The following is an 18432-nucleotide window of genomic DNA, read 5'->3' on the forward strand; positions in this document are numbered from 1 at the left end:
GATTTTTTTTTACAGATTTCTAAAAACCACAAGATGTAACGATCCACTCTAATTATTATTACCTTCTAACAACACTGCTCCTAAATCCATTTTCAAACTTTCAAGTTGTTTATTTCATTTCAGACTTGAAGCTTCTAAAACATATGAGAATGCAGGGGACTCTGACACTTCTTTGTGCTAAATCAAAACATAAAGCTACAATGAAGTCATTCAGTGCATCCAAACTATACATATCCCTTAAAGGTTGCTGGTGACAGGTTTGGAAGAGATTCTTCAGCACCAACAGTAATGAAAGAGAAACATATTTCTGAGCATACATATACATACACATACATACACACACACACACACACACACACATATATATATATAATTCAAAATTATTGTTGCAATCTAATTTCTTAGAGTAGCTTTCCTATCTACTGTATGACATTGGTATCTTGATTGTTATCTGTTATAACATCTATTGTCCTGTGGCTCCCCATGGAAAGAGATCCACTAGTATTTGATATGATGCCTAAGATCCCAGTATCTTGGTGACTGCTACTTTCCTTTCTTATTGATACCTGCTTCTCTGTCCTAAGAGGCTACCTTTTCTCTCTGTGTTGGTATAGAGTGGCTGGTGTGGTTATCGATCAATTATTAAATTTTTCTTGGTAGTACAGTAATTTTCATTAGTGACCTTAAGACAACATTAACAGTGGTGTAGGTGCCTTTCTAAATCTGAGGCAGGAGTCTCCCAACTCGAGTCTTACTCGTACATGAATCATGGATGCTGATGGAGATTATTATCTAATCATATAGATTATTATCTAATCATTTAGATGACTAAAGCTGATGAGCTCCATCCTCTGCCTCACTCATCCTTCTCATTTTTCAAACTTTCAATTTTTTCTGCAGTGCCAGATCCTCTCATTTATTTTTGACATATAAATAGAAACTCTTCCTCCAGAATTTCACAGAGATGGCAGTATGGTTATGCTAGCTTGTATCTTTTAGAAAGAAAATCGAGTGGAAAAGACACAGGCTCAAGGGGGAAGCCTTCTCACAGGACTCACTTCTTTCAGGTCCGTTTTAGTTCCCAAGGAGCCCCAGTGATCTCAGAGAGCAAAACCCATTTTAATTTTTCATTATACTATTGCTGTTTACAAATGGCTATTTTAGATGCCATAACCTCAGCAACAAATTCTAGCACACACTCACAGTTTTCTTGGTCCTGTTGGTCTTGAGAACTTCTGTTTAGATGAGTTCAAGTGGTAAGAAATAGCCCTGAAAAGATACCAGAGGTTAGAAACATTGAGGCATCCAAATTGCTTTCTTTATTTAATGATATCTATGATACCTTTGAAAATTATGAATGATAATTTTATTTAGAGAAAACACAGAGAGATTGAAGAACAGGATCTATACATAAAATACTCATGGAACATTTAGATTTTTAATGTGTGTATACATAGATATACTGTCTTTAGTTTGAAAACAGAGGTCATACTATACACATGGCTTTATAGTAATATTTTTTCTATTTGAATTGACATTATAGATAACTTTTAGTAACAAACAGATCACAATTGGCAGACAGCATCTCAGATGGCTTTCAGTGGTTACTGTCAGATGAGCCTTGTTAAAGTCAAAACAAACAGGATAGGGAGAAAGTGTCAAGATTGAGATGAAGTGACAGAAATCGACTCTGTCTCTTGTCTAGCTCACCCTCTCTTGTTCTCTGGCTTGCTTGTGGTAATGGAGCCATTTTATGAACTTTCCTACAGAAATGCTCACAGGGCAAGCAACTGAGGGAGATGCCTGATTCACAGTCTACAAATGAAGACGTCCTGGCAAAAGCTTCTCTAGTAAACTTCAAAGTGCTTTCTTTCCCAGTCCTGCAAGGGGACATCCATGGTTCCAGAAAACATCTGCACAGCAATTTGTGAGAGGTTCACGTCAGAGCACATACGAAAGCAATGTCTTTGATCTGATGAGCTAGCTAGTATTTTTGTTGTTTTAAGCTAATTTCTTTTAGGATAATGCTGCTATGCATAGTATTGTACGCACAGTGTTTAGTAGACATCTAATATTTCAGCTGTATTACAGTTCACCCCATATTCTGTTGCTGCACATTTGGCTCTTTTACTTCTTTTCCTATTATGAAGAAGGCTGCAATGAATAGCATTGTAGCATAGCTCAAAATATAATTTGGGGTTATTTTCAACCATCCTCTTTAGACTGTGTCTCCATATAACTCAGTTAAAAATCTAAATTAAAAAAACCCTGAGAATGAAAAAACTAAGTTTGATTCTTGAAATTTACTAGTTATTTTGATGTTAAGGACTATTCACAATAGCATTGTTTTGAAGCCCAGTCTGATGAGTTCAGGCACCCTAAAACCACTCATCTAATCTTGAGTGAACACTGATGTTCTGACAGTGGAGCAATGCTCACAGTTTCCAGGAGCTTTGGAAGGGAGAGCAACAACACTGAATGGGAAGCAAATACAACATCAGGCTGTTTTGAAAATATTCAGCCTATTTAAATTACCTAAGACATTGTCAATAAATTCAGATTTTATGGTACCAAGCTGGATGGGCTGAATTCAATGGTTATTCTTTTGGAAGCATTTCCTATACATAGATAACAGCACCATTTCTGAACCGCAGTGACTCATTGTTGGGGACAAATGCATATTTTAATGAATGCTATATATTTTAACAGATTCCAAACCCTGCAGTTGGTTGAAGCTAAGGGTGCAATTTTAGGATCTGAATAAGTAAATAAATGAGGAAGAAAATGTGTGTTAATTGCAGTAATTTGTGATACTTTCAAATTCTTAATTAAGAAATAAAATAGGATCATCAGCCATGACCACTGTAGATGGCAGACATAGATCACCATTATAACCAGATGCAAGACTCAAAGTCCTCGCCACAAATGAAATAAAAGAGAGAGGTCACAGTATAGCCACAGAAAAGGAGGCAAGAGAGCCACACAGAATGTCCAGACGTTGTAAGTGTCATTTTCCTTGGCCCAGGAATTTCAGTGTTCTGAAACCATTGCTTCTGAGCTTGGAGGCCTGCCTCTTCCTCCTATTCTCTAGAATAGAATCTTCCTTCAAGCTCCATGAAACACATCTGAGCCTAGCCAGCAGCTGTGTTAGCAACTCCACTGATCTCACTACCTTTCTTTCCTCTCCCTGCTGTAGGCGGTATCTTTGCCTGCCTCATTTTCATGGTGATCTAGTATTTTCAACAAAGGAGGGAAGAAAATAAGGACATTGCTTCTAATTAGAGCCATTCTTATTTGTGTTGCATTTCAAATTTTAAGCATTAGCTTTTCAATACATCATACAACTTGTCATTAAGAAAACTCATTTCTAGGACAAGTGAGTACCCAGACATTAACTGGGATTGTTCCCAGTAAATCAGAGTGACTGAGAAATATCCAGATAAGTTCCTAGGGTAGAGGTTGGGTGAGAGTAGGCACAGATTTTCAGGTATGTAAGAGAAAGCTGTTTGGTGATATGAAGTATGAGGATAATATATGTCTGGGAGAAGGGAGACTGATGACTCCAGCTACGGGCAGAGAGGAAGAGAGCCGATCATCATGTTTCTGTAGACAAGCCATGTATCTCCTTGGCCTTTTCTCTCCTGAGATGCTGTGCATCTTAGTGTGGATGCCCAGATAGGTGTGGACACTCCTTGACGGCAGGCACAGTGGGTAGTCATTGGCAGTCAGCTCAGCAGTGAGCAGTGTATTAGTAGGAATGATTTGAGGAAGTCTGAATGACTCAAGACAAAGGAATAAAGAAAGAAAATCACCCGTGGGTGATTTCTAAAAGGACCAGTGCAGTGTGGGATCAGATGTTTGAATATTCTGAGCAGAACCTAAGGGAAGCCAGAAGCCAAAATCTATCCTTTCGACCTCTGTTATTTGCCTTTAGTGAAGCCATGAGAGCCATCTGAGATATACTTCTTGCACTCAGGGAATTGAGATGGCACAGATTCCTCTAGTCAAAGGCTCTTTCTTTTAGAAAAAGGAAACCAGAGTGAATCTTGGACTCTAGTAGCTGTATTGACTAAAGATTGTCCTTTCTAGGGGAGGCTACCCAACCCTCCCACCCCTGAATCTAAAACCCCAAAGAATTCACAAGGAATGAAATAAGTTCTTCTATTTTGTACTATCCCCTTTCTTGAATAATCCTTGCTTAATGCCTGCATCTGGACACAGTTCTGACCACCTGTGGGCTTCTGGGCACTGCTGTGTGTAATGTGAATATTATCATCGTTATTTACTGAACTTGGGGGCACAAAGGGACTGGGTTTTTTTGTCTTTAATTTTCTAAAAATGTACACTAAAAAGGAAAGGAGCCTTTGCCAATTTTAGAAGCAAGCCAAGTGGAAACAAATGAAAAACATATGCATAAAAAACAAGGCTAGAGATTAGATTAGGGTTTCACAAAACCCAGCACATAAAGTGCTCCTATAGAATTTACTGATTCTAGAGGTTCCTGAGTATCAGATACAATTACTTAGCCCATGGAGAGCAGGATGCTAAGAAGATCCAACAAAGATGGATGAAATAAGCTGGAAATGTCTGAACTATGAGAAGCCCTGGGAGTTATTACCCATCCATGAAGAACCAGGAGCATTCTTTGTTGAAGTTCTTTTAAAGAAAGTCCTTTAATTCAAGCTTGTCTCTGCTCTTACATCTGATTAATGTTTGTTTGCTTTCTCACATCTTCATTTTGTTTAACAAATATTTCCAGACCATCACCTCTTTCCCCAGTACAGCCGTAGGTGCTGTAGATTTGGGGGTGGACAGTTAGAGAACGCACAGCTGTGTAGAAGGAACATCTACTTTTAATACAGCTGTGTTCAGCTAGTCCTGTCCACTTCCTTTGAATTCATTTACAAAAAAAAACCAAGGAAAATGTGAACCAGAAATACAGAACCCACCTTTATGGAGGAAGGTCTGCCAAATGCAATGCATTTGTAATGATAGCCAGTAGGTGCTGGAAGACCTGCCAAAGACCTTAAACAAAGTGGGCAGAGCCCAGAGTTTGTGAAAGAGGGCAAAAGCAAAAAAAGGCTTTGCGAGAACAATTGATCTAAAGTGAGGGGCAATCTGCAAAAGCAGTCCTAGACCTTGTTAAGAGGCAGAGATACGGGATTTCAAATAAACAATCTGTAGACTCAGCATCTAAATATGCCTATTGGAGCAGAAAGCCAGAGGAGAAAATGTTCATAATACTCAGTCTTGCATCCATCAATCTCCTCTTTTCTTAGGGTAAAATGCAACAATGAAGTTAACCTGTACACATGAAATAGCCACAACCCCACATTTGATAGGTAGCACTATTGTAAACAAATCAGACTGTGCTGGGTACTATTATGGGTCCTTCCTCCCCCAAAGCTTGCTGCAAAACGGATGGGTAAAAGGGAGTTGTCCCAGTCAACTATTAGCTGGGATTAAGAAAAGCTATCAGAATAATATTACAAAGATATTATAATAGAGCAGTTGGTAATCAGAGAAAAAGCATAGACAAAGAACACACCCAGACCAAATCATATTGCCATCAGGAAAAAGGAAACCAGGTATGCTAAGAAAATTACCATAAAACCAACAAACATGGCAACACAACAGACTTTAATCAAGAAAATAGTTTAAGAATAAGAAATCTGTAAGGAGAAGAAATAGGAAGAGGAGAAGAAAGGGGAGAGAGAGAGAGAGAGAGAGAGAGAGAGAGAGAGAGAGAGAGAGAGAGATTGAGAGAGAAATGGGGGTGGGGAGAGAATGTACAAGCATTGAGTGAGTTAGCCCAAGGAAGAAACAGAGGAAAGCAAAGTCATCTCCAAATTAGAGACCCATTTTAGGTGGCAAAACCCCAACGAATATAGGAAGTCACAGCAAGTGGTTTAAAAGGATAAGGAATGAACAAGTATATAAGACACAGCAGGTGTGTGTGTGTGTGTGTGTATGTAAAAAACAGAAAAGAAGACATATCTGGAAGAACATGATAACAAAAGGACTCCAGGAAAAAAAAATTCTGAAATCTGAATGCCACACAAAGCAGAGAGTACCAGACTACAGATCACAGACTGTGTCAGGAAGTATTTATGCAGGCATATCGACCCTGAAGGCAAAGGTGTCTTCCACCCAGATGACCAACTTTGACATGAAGTAAAGTAAACCAGCTAAACTCTTCTTTCTAACTGGGCACTATGGTCTGGCATGCAGTGAGAACCTCTGGTGAACTGTGTGGAAACTTCTCCTGTCAATAAAAATGCTGTTGGTCTATTAGCTTAGGTGGGAAATTGGAAAGTGGAAGCTCTGGCACGAAGAGAGGAATTTTGGGATAGAAACGGGCTCAAGAAGGGAGATTCTCCCCAGACACAGAGGAAGACAGTCACATGAAACTTAGGATCAGGTAACTGGCACTCATAGAATAAAAATATACAGGATATTAAGTTATAGGCTAGTTTGGGAACAGGCCCAAGCTATTGGCCTAAGGCATTTACTCATATATAAGAAGTCTCAGCATCGTTGTTTCAGGGAACTTGGGCATGGGTGGAAAGCCTGCTGTTACACCATCATCACAACTACACAAGTCCTATGAAGCATACAAAACTTCATCACTGAGAATTAGGTAAGACAAAGATTATATATGTTCAAACTGTTGTTCAAGTACAGCTCAAACACCCAAACCCAAGAAGATGCTCCTATCTGAACCTTGTTTTGAGTCCGTTAGAGGCAAAAGTTCAGCCACTGGTAGAACATGGAGAAACTATTGGCTTGAGTGAGATCTTAATGAATTCAGTGCTGAATCGAGGCAAGGAGTTGCAGAAGTGGTGGTTAGAGGAAACCGTGAAGATATTAATGAACTGTGACACTTTTTAAAAATGCTAATACAATTCAGGTGTGAGGAGAGAGAAGGTAGACAATAGTCACAGGAAACATGGGTGAGTTCAGGGCATGACCTACAGCAACACCCTCAGCATTACAAATGTTTGTGCACCAAAAGTATAACAACAAATTTTATTATGCTGAGGGACAGTGCATAGAAACATAAAAAACAGATGTGCAAATGTTAGAAGTCTGAAATAGGAGCTGGAGAGATGGCTCAGTGGTTAAGAGCACTGACTGCTCTTCCAGAGTTCCTGAGTTCAATTCCCAGCAACCCCATTGTGGGTCACAACCATCTGTAATGGGATCTGAGGACAGCGACAGTGTACTCACACATATAAAATTAATAAATCTTTAAAAAAAAGTGTGAAAGAAACTAAAAGAGGTTTTTGAACTTTGCTAGAAGACTCTCTCTAGTTTTCAAGTCCCTGTATTTGTACAAACAGCTCTAAGGAAATCTGACAGTCTTTCCTCTTCTCTTCATTCTTTTAGTCCAAACACCGTCAGTGCAAGTCCATGGATCTAAGTCACCTGGGTCAGCCCTCTTTCCAGATTTTTCTCTGTCCTTATAGCCTCAGAGACACCCTTCAGACCAGAGGCTCTGTTTTGTACACCTTTGGCCCATGACTCTTCCTTTCTCCAAATGTTTTTTAATTCCCTTTGGTGGTAGGTAAACATAACCTTCGAGTCTTCATAACATCTTCTCTCAGAAGCCCTCTCTGTCTCTCATTGCACCAGGCAGAGGACACAAGTAGAGTATACAGCTTTGCGACTATAGTTGTTTAGGATGCAGTCAACCGAGTCCCTGTAGGCAAGTAGGTACCACAGCCTGCCAGCAGTTCCTCATTATTCTCTCTTAAATAAAAATAATCAGTCTGTGTGTATGTGATGTATGTGAAAGCATGGATTCCACAGTGCATGTGTGGAGGTCAAAGGAAGCTCCGTGGAGTTGGTCTTTTCTTTCTGTCTTTGCATGGGTTCCAGGGATGGAACTTAGGTTGTCAGGGTTGCATGACACTTTTACACATGTGTCCCCCTTGCTCGCCCTCCATTCTCCTTTTACTTTATTTTAGAAAATATTGGAAATAAATACAAATATCATACACCAGAATTAACCTGACTCAAAGGACTATACTACTCAATGGGCATCTATCTATACGTTAGAATTGATGTACCAAATGGAAGACGTAAAGTTTCCTATTAAATTTATGCCTTTATCCAGTACCCCAATAAAGAAAAATCCATGGCAGAATTAGAACTAAAAGAATATTTAGCTTGTTATCTATAAACTCATCTATAAACTCCGTTATTCTTTACTTCCTCCTCAGCCACCCGATTCTCCTTCCTATACCCCCAGTTCATTTTTCGCTAAGTACTTAACCATGGTTTCATCCTCCTTGTTTTTTCAAGAGCCCATCCCTCCCTCCATCAACCCACCTGTCAGCCCAGCCAGCCCCTTTATTTCAGGGTCCCCGAAAGGCTTTCTTTTTCTTCACAATCAATTCCTTCATTTAATATTAAGGATTTCTGCAGCCTGGATATTTCTAAAAATGATCATTCCTTCTGCCTTGCAATATTTCATCCACACTGACCGTCCCTCCAAGTCTAGCGGGCACACGCGCTGCCTCTATGGTTTTCCTGACCTCCACCTTAATGAGCTTCCTCTCCTTCTCCCCTCTCCCCTATCCACCTCTAGACCCAGGATAGGAGGAAGTCCATCTGTGCTCAGGTCTTACTTCAAGCTCTGCTGATATTATTGATCCCTCAACCTGCTTCTCTTTTTCCATCCATGGAGGGAGTTGTACTATTCTGTACATGTTTTGTTTACTAGACAAACAGGAGGCTCTCAGGTTTTTATCTCATGATTTTTTTTCTGCATCTTCCTTGATCTTGCAAGAGACTGAGAATGTGATAGCTTCTTATCAGCCTCGAATACTTTCTAAAAACATGAAGAAAATCACTGTGGTCCTTGGCATTGAGTAGAACGGCAACTCACCTGAATCTGAAGCCTTAAACCGCCTTCATCGCTGCCCCCTTCTTTACCCGGTTAGAGTGACCCAATTTCTAACTGTCATTTTCTAATTTTTCACCTACCCTAATTAAATACATACTTGTTGCTCAATATTTTTAAGTCTCCTTGCTTCCATTGTCCCAGCAGGTTCTTTCATGATACTGTGTTATGTGCAGTGTGGGGATTCTCCAGTCACTTTACAAGTGGGGAAATACAGTCCAGAGTCTAAGACCACATGGCGTGACACTGACACATACAAGGTCAGATAACCCCATCCAGCTCTTCTTCTGGTCTAATACTCCTTTTATCAGAGCAAACTGTGACCGTCTCAGAGTTTCCAGAACTTCTCTCTGAAACATGAATATATGTTTTTAAAGCATTGATTTTTGCTCAAATTTCTCTTCATTTTGCTTTGATTTCTCCTTCCTGGCAAAGAGATTGCCTTCTTCCCTGATGGTAAGCATTCGTTTTCTTTGCTGAATGATGGCCCCACTCGTTCCCCCGTTGGTTCCTTTTGCCTGCATTTCCACTTAGCCCTGCCACCCCCTGGAGAACCATTCTGGCTTAATGCCTCCTGCATCCTTTCAAATTGTTCTTGTTCCTCAGTGCTGGTTTCCTGCAGGGCTGCCCTTCTCAGCTAATGAAGAGTCTCCAACTGAAGGCACTGCTCTCCACAGTCCCCCATCCTGCTGGGAGTGGGAGGTGGATGTTGGTGGCAAAGGGGGTGACAGCCCTCTCTGTCTTGATATTTTCAAAGGCAATCAGGAGGCTCTGGTGGCACAGCTCTGGTAAGTCCTGGGACTCACTGGCACCTGGTTTTGTGATAAGTGAGCCTACCTCTCACACTTCACACTCCATCTTCAGAAGGACTAATTTCTTTTCCCTCTGGGTGGAGGTATTCACAGAAGGCTTCCTGTTGTTCAACTCTGTAATTTATGTGCAGGAGTGGGTGGGGCGGGAGTAACATTTCTGCCCCATTCTCAATAATAGCAACTTTATATTCTGTATTTTGGAAGAAGCTCTCAACACAATAGGTCTTTAAATGTAATGTCTTTTTAACTGTCTCAGTCTTGATAGTGGATTTCTACTATTTAGGTCCCACTAACTGAAAGGGACCAGGTAACAGGTAACCTAGTCTAGCATAGAACTCATCTCTCTGGTTACTGCAACGGCCCAACATCTGAACATGCTACTAACAGTCAATTCTTTCATAGCTTCAAATGAAACTGGACAGAGGAAGCCAGATGTCAGGGTATGAGGCCATAGGGGCTGAAACCAAATTCTCAACGATAGGGGATGGATAGTACCAAACCCTCCATCTCTAGCTACCGTCGTTTATCCCTTAGCTTTAAGGAGCTTGCCCACAGAGCCAATGAATCACCTTTTAATGCTTAAGCCAGTTTGCTTTGTTAATTGCAATCAAGACAGGCCTGGCTAACAGAATCCCTTCGTGTCTGTGACTTTTTCTATCCCACACCCTAGTTACCCTTGCATTATTTCCTGACAGCTCAAGGTCAGACATCTACACAGATGCACCGTGGATACCTCAGTGGTCGATTCCTGTCTGCTATGAACACTGAAAATCCCACCCACATGGACTCTGTCCTGTCATCACTAGGTGAGGAATAGCATGTGTGTCCTTATATGAGTCAGAGTCCTGCAAGAGCAGGGTCTCTGTCTACTTTGTGCACTGATCAGTGCCTCTGTCTAGCTGAGTCTGAGGACACAATGGGCATGGGATAAATATCGGTTAAGTGGAAGAATCAGTGAATTCAGACCTTCATTCATTTACAGAGCTGTGTAGGGAACTGGGCCATATTTTCTACTCAGACCTTCAAGTCTTTGCCCACTGAACCTCTAGTTTCTTTCTTTTCCTTTCTTTTCTTTTCTCTTCTCTTCTCTTCTCTTCTCTTCTCTTCTCTTCTCTTCTCTTCTCTTCTCTTCTCTTCTTCCCTTTCTTTCTTTCTTCCTTCCTTCCTTCCTTCCTTCCTTCCTTCCTTTCTTTCTTTCTTTCTTTCTTTCTTTCTTTCTTTCTTTCTTTCTTTCTTTCTTCTTCTTTTAAAAACCCAACCTCACTCTATTTGTCTTGTTTAGTCTTTCTCTCACAATTGTACTTATTCAAAGAGGTTCTTAGGCAGATAGGATGGCATATGCCTGTAACTGCTCTGAGCTCCTAAGAAGAAAGAGGCAGGGAAGCTGTAAAACTAAGGAAAGCCTGGTCAATTTAGGCATTATCTCAGAGTGAAACAAATAAAATAAAGGGTAAGAATGGAGCTGGGGGGGATGCATGTCTGGCATTTGAGATACTCTGAGTTTAATCCTTAGTACTCCTTAAACCTCATAAAACAAATACACTAGACGAACATTGCATGTAAAAGAGAGGGGCTGGGTGTGTGTGTGTGAGGAGAGAGAGAGAGAAAGAGAGAGAGAGAGAGACAGAGAGAGAGACAGGGAGACACAGAAAGAGAAATACAGAGAGAGAGACGGGGGTAGTGGAGATAGTCTTCTGGTGTGTGCTAGAAGATAAGATAACCTCTTGGAATCTATTTTTACATTGATTGGCATGGCTATTCTTTCCATTGTGGAATGCATTTTCTCTGCATCCCACAGTCCCATGTTTTGAATTCAAGCCTCCATGCTCAGCTCAGATGGAACTCACTTTCTGTCCTCATTCAAAACGAATCTTAATTATCTGTTGCACCTTCCTTCCTTCATGTAAAAACTCAAACGTGTCCATGTGCTAGCCATTCCCTGATGGTACCTAGGCTTCATAGATATAGCTATCTATCTGTCTTTCTTTGCCTATCATCTCAGCCCTTTTCTCTTCTATCCATTACTGCATCTTCCTTCCAACCAGATCTAGGACAGTCTCCTTACCCAGTTACTGTCCAGTGCGTAGAATAAGACTTGAAAAATGGAAAGCAGTCAGCTTTGCTTTGACTGGAATGGCACAGGGAATCCAGCTGCAATGCTTATCAAATGGGGATATTACTGCAAACCTACAGGCATATGGCTGACAAAATTATGTACGCTTAGCTCCCAGCACATAAAGTGCTCAAGAACAAATGGTCGTTACTATTGTTAGCATGTTTGAGGTACTAGGAAAACCAGGAAGACATTATTCTTTATACTTCCCACTCAGTGGAAGTCTCTAATAGTTACAACTTGACAGCAATCTCCACTTCATATTTAGCAATATGACTCCTACACATCTGCCCCCTTGAGGGCCCCTTCATTTATATAGCTGTCTTTCATCTCGGTGGTCACTCAGTAGCTCCTTTCTATGTTTGTCCTTTGCCACAGCAGCTGTACCTGTAGGAGATTATTTCTTGAAACAGAAAGAAGTAAGAGAAACGGGTAGATGGAGAAATGGAGGGCGTGAGGGAAGAAGAAAAGAACAGAGGAAAGAAAGGAAGGAGAATCAGGAAAGATGCCAGGCTTTGGTTTGGGTTTCTGTCTTGATATTTTTTGCCATGAGAGGCAAGAGAAGGAGAAGAGGTTTTGTTGTGGATTTCCAGCCTTGTGGTGCACTTCCGACCTTGCTTTGGATTCACGGCCTTGCCTTGGACTTCCGGCCTTGTGGTGGACTTCCAGTTATGTCTGTTTTCTGCCTTGCTCTGAATACTAGAGAGATGAGATATAACTGCTAGCAAAGACTTTATAGGTGGATCGCTGAAAATATGTGTGTAGGCTGAGCTCTGTGCCAGGGACATAGAGCACCCCGTATATAAATATTACTCATTGTGCTAACAGGCCTGCTATCATGCAACAGCATTGGCTGGCTGAGCAGCCCTTCATGTGGCTACGTGGATTTGGGGGCTTTCCTTGATTTTTTTCCCCCGACTCTGTTTGTGGCTGATAGTAGAAGTTAGGCCTTTTTGCTGACCCCAGCCCCACCCCCAAACCCATGCATGGAATCCTGCTTCGGACAAAGGTGTTGGCTTCGCCCTTCCCTTTGTTTTTGCTTTTGCCAGGCTCGGAGCTCCCTCCGCTTATCTTGCTGTATTGTTGTACTTCTCATCTCTTCCTCTGGTTCCTGTGCCAGTGCCTTTCTGTCTTTTTTTTTTTTTTTACCATTCCCCCAGCTATCTGTCCATTGTCTGTTTTTGTTTGTCCCTCACTCTGACAGTCAGCTGTTCCCAGCTGCTCTCTCCCCTCTTGCCCCCTCCCTGAGTACATTTTGGCTCTCCCTCCCACCTCTTCTCACTGCCATGATACTGCTGCGGTGAGGGGGTGGCGGGACAATCTATCTGTCAGAGACAGGCTCCGCCAACCTCAACCACCTCTCTCCCGCTGCTGGCAATTATCTGGAGGTTGGCACAGGGCCCGGAAACTGCTGCTTGCACCGCCCTGCGGCTCAGGGTCTGCTCCTTCATGCCAGCCCCTGCAGAAGATCACTTGGTGCCATGCCCAGGATGTGACAACCTGCAAAGGTCACACACACACTCCAGAGAAGATGGACTGCTCTCCAAGTGGAATTGACATCGGGCAGATTTTTGCACATGACCCTCCAGATTTTCCAGCACTTCCTAGAGGCAATAAAGAACAACAGAATCCCAGACATTACACACAGCACAGCACTCCCCACACCCTCCTTGACATTCGCCGTATATTTCAGGCTTTAATTTATTTTTTAGAAGATAGATTTTGATCTTATTTGAAATATTATAGGGGATTTGTCTATATTACATCCTCAGAGGTTGCTAGCATGCCTGACTCCAGGTATGGAGCTGACCACAGCTTCAAAGAGTGATGAGTATTTCAATTCTGTAGGTAAAGCCATAGTTACAGCCTGGCATTCTTCTCTCCTCTCTCTGAGGCAGATGGGACTTCAGAGCTGAAGACAAGTGGTGTGTTGGCTATTTACTGCAAACCTTGCATGAAGGATACCTGAGGTTCTGAGAGGCCAAGTCACCTTAAGACAGCCAGGTAGTTTGTAGCAAATACTGGCCCGGGGCTTAAGTTATTGATGTGCCTACTATGTTTATATTCCAATGTACCCTGCTTGATAGGTACAGTGGAGTCACAGTCCTTTAACAAGAGAGAGAACAAGCTTCTGGGAATGCAAATGCCTATGTCCAGACCACTCAGCTACTAGTTGTGGGAGTTCTGGTATCTCATTTATTTAATAAAATGCCCTTTTAACCAGCCAGCTAACATTGCAAGGCATCCTGGCAGCTGGAGATACTAGAAGAATAATTCTTTGGTGCTGACTTGAGTCTTTTCAGATGTTCTGAGCATGGACAATCTTTCCATAAATATTGAATTTGCAAGGTCCTTTCTTCAGGTGTTCCGTTAGGATGGAGGAGCCTCTGCCTGGGGCCTTCTGTGTGTGCTTCTGTGTGTGCTTCTGTGTGTGCTGGACTCATTACATGGAAGGCTAGCTCAGATTTTCTGCTCACTCAATGCTATACCCTACAGTCTGTCATTTGGAGACCCTCATGTCCACAGAACTCTGTTGCTAGCTTACCACAGCCCGTTGGCAATTTACCTCTGACCACTGTGGTACTGCCTTCCCAAACACTGGGAAAACCTTAACTGCCAAAGGAAATGTGCAAATACAAGAGATGATTAGGCAATTAGATAATCTTACAAACCTGACTATGCCCAAATCAGGGTCACTGCCGGGTCAAATGTAAAGATTCGATAGTACAGCCTTGATCTTTTCCCTGTGGCTCTTAGTCAATAGTAACTGCTGCTATTTATTGAGTATCCATGATGAACCCAACACTGTGTTATTGGCTTCCTTTACATCATCGCCCTTAATGCTCATGATCACCCCAGGAGGCAGTGCTGCTGTTTCCTTGAAAGTTTGAGAATACAAGGTCACACAGCTCAGGCCTGCTCCTCAGCAGGCTGCCAAGCTACGCCTTCATTTATCTGAATCACAAGGAACACAGACAAGAGGTAGTGAAGGGACATACAGTGAGGTTTTAGTCTATGCAGCTCAGGGGCAGCAGAGCCATCCCATAAGTGATAGCAGACGGGACTCTGTATTTGGAGTTGGCCCTGTCTTTATACTTCCTGAGCCGCCAAAGGCATGCTGTATCAAAGCATATTATAAAAACAGGCGTTTATCAGCTCTCCACAAGGGAGACCAGGAGGAAAGTGTGTTCAGAAGCTTTTAAGAGGGGAGGAATCACCATAATGATGTCAAGGACAGCAGCAGACACAATGCCTTGAGTGGATGCAGGTGATAGCAGTTCGCTGAGGGAGGCATTCATTCACTTTTCACAAAGACCCGCCAGTGAGTCATGATCCCGATTTTTGCCTTTTCTCTTTCAATTTTGAGGAAGTTAAATTGCGGAAGACGTTAAAACAACAAAACAAAAGAGGAATCAAACCTCTGCCAGCTGATTCACAGTTTAGGGGCGGAACTGGGATTCAGACATCATCTACCTGCTGCCAAAGCCTTCCCCACCACAAGCCTCTTGAGGGCTCTATACTTTAAGTGTATTTTTAGTTGGAGAGGAGATGCTTTCCTGCTAAATAATTAAAGCTTCAGAATTGTCCTGGTACTTAAAAGGCTACATTTCAATTATTTGGAACAGTCGCTGAGGCAGAACAGTCTCCCAAGTACATTCTGTGTTGGCAACATTTCAAGTCGTATATCCTGGAGCCTTCAGACTCTAGTGGACAATATATACTTCTGCCTTGGCAGCCATTCGAGGGGGCCCTAAAGCTGGGGGATTTATGGGCCTGTAAGGTGGTATACAAATCCCTTGCCTGCTTGGAATGCAGAACTCTGGCCCCCGATCTCTCCATGGAAACCAGGGCTTGGCTCCAGCCCTTCAGCCAGCTCTTAAAGTCTATGCCTTTGGTACTGAAGTTTTATTTCTCCTTTCCGTGCCATTATGAGGGACACTGAAGAAGAAATTCTCTTATAGCTCAACTGACTCCAGATTTATGGAGAAGTGTGGAAATATTTGCCCTCTGTCTGGAACTGTTGAAGTGGGAAAAAGAAATGTTTTCTACAGACATGAAAACAGAAACATTGATTTGTTTTGCTTGGGGTTTGCCACTCTTTTAATGATAACTTGATGCTTTCTGGGGACTCTTATGGGGTGGGTTTCTTGTAGGAAGACTGACAGCTGGAAAAATGTTAAGTTCTTTTCTTACACCTCCCACCCCACCCTCTGTGTTCCACCTGCTCCATCTCCCCCTTTTTAATTCCAAACTGTGAGGATGAAGAGCCCCATTTCACCTGAGACTTCTTCAGGAAGGAAAGTAGTCCAGTATTAATTCACAGTAATTATGAAGTTGACAGGTCGCAATCTCCTCAGTGCTTTTAGCCCAAATGTGGGATTACTTTCTAATGGTGTAACTTCAAGGCATCTGGGAGATAAATACATCCAGTAGAATCTGAAGCCGCTGGTAGCCCCCTCATGCCACATCACACAGGTATTGATGGGTTATGCTAGTGGGAGTGACTCTGACTGTATCCGTTCATTTTGATATAGGGCTCTTGATTTCCAAAGCCAAATTTATTCTTGACATTTTGATCTCGAGAGTTTACATGAAGCTTCCTAGCAGATTTGAAGGATACTTCCCAGAGCTGTGGCCTATAAATTAGATGAGAGTCTAATAGAAGGAGATCAATTAGCCTGACGTTACTCAAGGATGGCTCAGAATGAGCCTCCTAGCAGGGGAGGAAGAAAGACAAATGCAATTCTCATTAATGAGTCGCACAATTACACTCAGCTTAGGAGGTTCCTGGAGATGACCTACTATTTGTGTTCATCTTTACCTGGTCCAATGGCCCTCAGCGAGACACAGTGACAATAATTCTTTGCCCCCTGCAGGTTCTCCCAACACAATAAAAACTTTTACACACTAAGATTGACTTCTGCCCATCTGTTTAGCTGTCAAGAGGCACTGTGACCTACTGGCATCAGTTACAGGAATGGAAGGTTTCAGAAAGTAGAGCCTGAAGTGAATGAAACCAATGAGTGGTATTGGAGCTGGGCAGATTGCTCAGCAGTTAGGAGTACTTGCTGCTCTTGTAAAGGGCCTGTAGGCCTGGGTTTGATTCCCAGCACGCACATAATGGCTCACAGCTGTCTGTCACTCCAGTCCCAGGGATCTGATGCCCTCTTCTGGCCTCTGTGGGCACCAGGCATACATGTAGTGCAGAGACACACATGCAGGCATAACATCTATACACATAAAATAAGATAAGAACTTTACAAGAGATGTGTGGAATATTATTGGTATTTTCTTTATTTAGTGCAGTCTTTATTGTTGGCTTGAATAATCTGTAATGAGGGGTTTCATGGGGACAGCATAAGGGCTCAGATACCTGAAGGGAGATGACTAAAGGCCACAGGAAGAAGACATTGATACAAGGGAGGCTGAAGCTGCCTGAAATGGTACAGAACTTCAGGTTTTGTCTAGGTTCTCCCCACTTAGCTTCTCTGGGATGGCCAGCTATGCTTTCCATTTATCGACTTTTTAGGAGTAGGAGTGTTTCTGAGTCTTGATCAAGGTAATACGTGTGAGTAATCTAGCTTCTAAGAAGTCTTCTAGCTTCTAAATCTAGCACTTAGAGGTTGGAGTGGAAAGGGGCTTCCAAGGCCCCGTTTCTGTGAATGTTTTCTGAGAAGCCTGTCACCGGGTATGTGGCAGAGTTGCATAACAGAATGTAATAGGCATGGTCTTGTCCTCCCTGTATGGTCAGTCCATACATCCTCTGTGGCATAGGTCAGGGCCAATGGTCACAGTAGAGACATGGTCAAGGTCAGAGGGAGGAAGACACAGCAGGCTAAGAGACATTGCAACTGCTTCCCTAAGGAACAACATGGAAGACTCTACAAGGATGAACAGGAAGGGAGGGCACCAGGAGTCAGGGACTTTATAGCTCTGCAGAGCACTGGAAGCAAGGTCAAAGAAGCTGAGGTCTCCCAGGGCATTGGTGGGCTACAAAAGGGTCCTAGTTACTGACAGTTCCCTTAATTTGGACCCTATTTGTTTCTCACACTGTTGGCTTGGGCAACAGCACCCTGAAGAGGTGATACTTTAGCATCTGCTAACCGAGTCAGTGACCTCATTGACAGAGAAACTTTGAGTTTGATGATCTTCATGGGATCATTAAGCAGACATATAGTACCAACAAACTGAGGGGTCTGGAGATCCCAACCTTCGCCTAGAACTGACGGCTACAGACAGAACCCAACCTGGGAACTCCACTCACCAATTAGAAAACACCCTAATTATCATCAATATATGTCACTGTCATTTGTACCCCAAAGGACAATTTATTTGCATACCAGGACACTCATGGTCTCAAATGTTTGGAAAGGTTTTATTCTTTGTTGGGTCTGAGAAGGTCATAGGGAAGAGTACTCCAGGCTGTTGTTGAAAGTGACTCTACCCCCGCTCTCTTGTCACTGTTTCCCAAATTGAAAACGACACTGGGACTCAGAGCAGCCTAGTAAGTGTGCTCTTCGGCAAGCTAAACACCTTTGCTGTAAATGACATGCTTGGATTAGGTCTACTCCATACCTTTCTCCAGCTCAAACTCATGG

At 42.4% G+C, this 18432-nt stretch overlaps 1 protein-coding gene across 1 annotated transcript in view; it reads right to left on the reverse strand.

The window, feature by feature from the left end:
• The window catches only part of Slc14a2 (solute carrier family 14 member 2), a 420436-nt gene that overhangs the window by 171186 nt on the left and 230818 nt on the right, over nucleotides 1–18432 (reverse strand). The window contains exon 3 of the mRNA XM_028783201.1: nucleotides 1204–1269. The gene's annotated coding sequence lies outside the window, so the exon portion shown is untranslated. The remainder of the gene's footprint in view (nucleotides 1–1203; nucleotides 1270–18432) is intronic.

This window comes from Grammomys surdaster, unplaced genomic scaffold (genome assembly GCF_004785775.1).
Source record: "Grammomys surdaster isolate TR1022 unplaced genomic scaffold, NIH_TR_1.0 1036, whole genome shotgun sequence".
Classification (NCBI taxonomy): Eukaryota; Metazoa; Chordata; class Mammalia; order Rodentia; family Muridae; genus Grammomys; species Grammomys surdaster.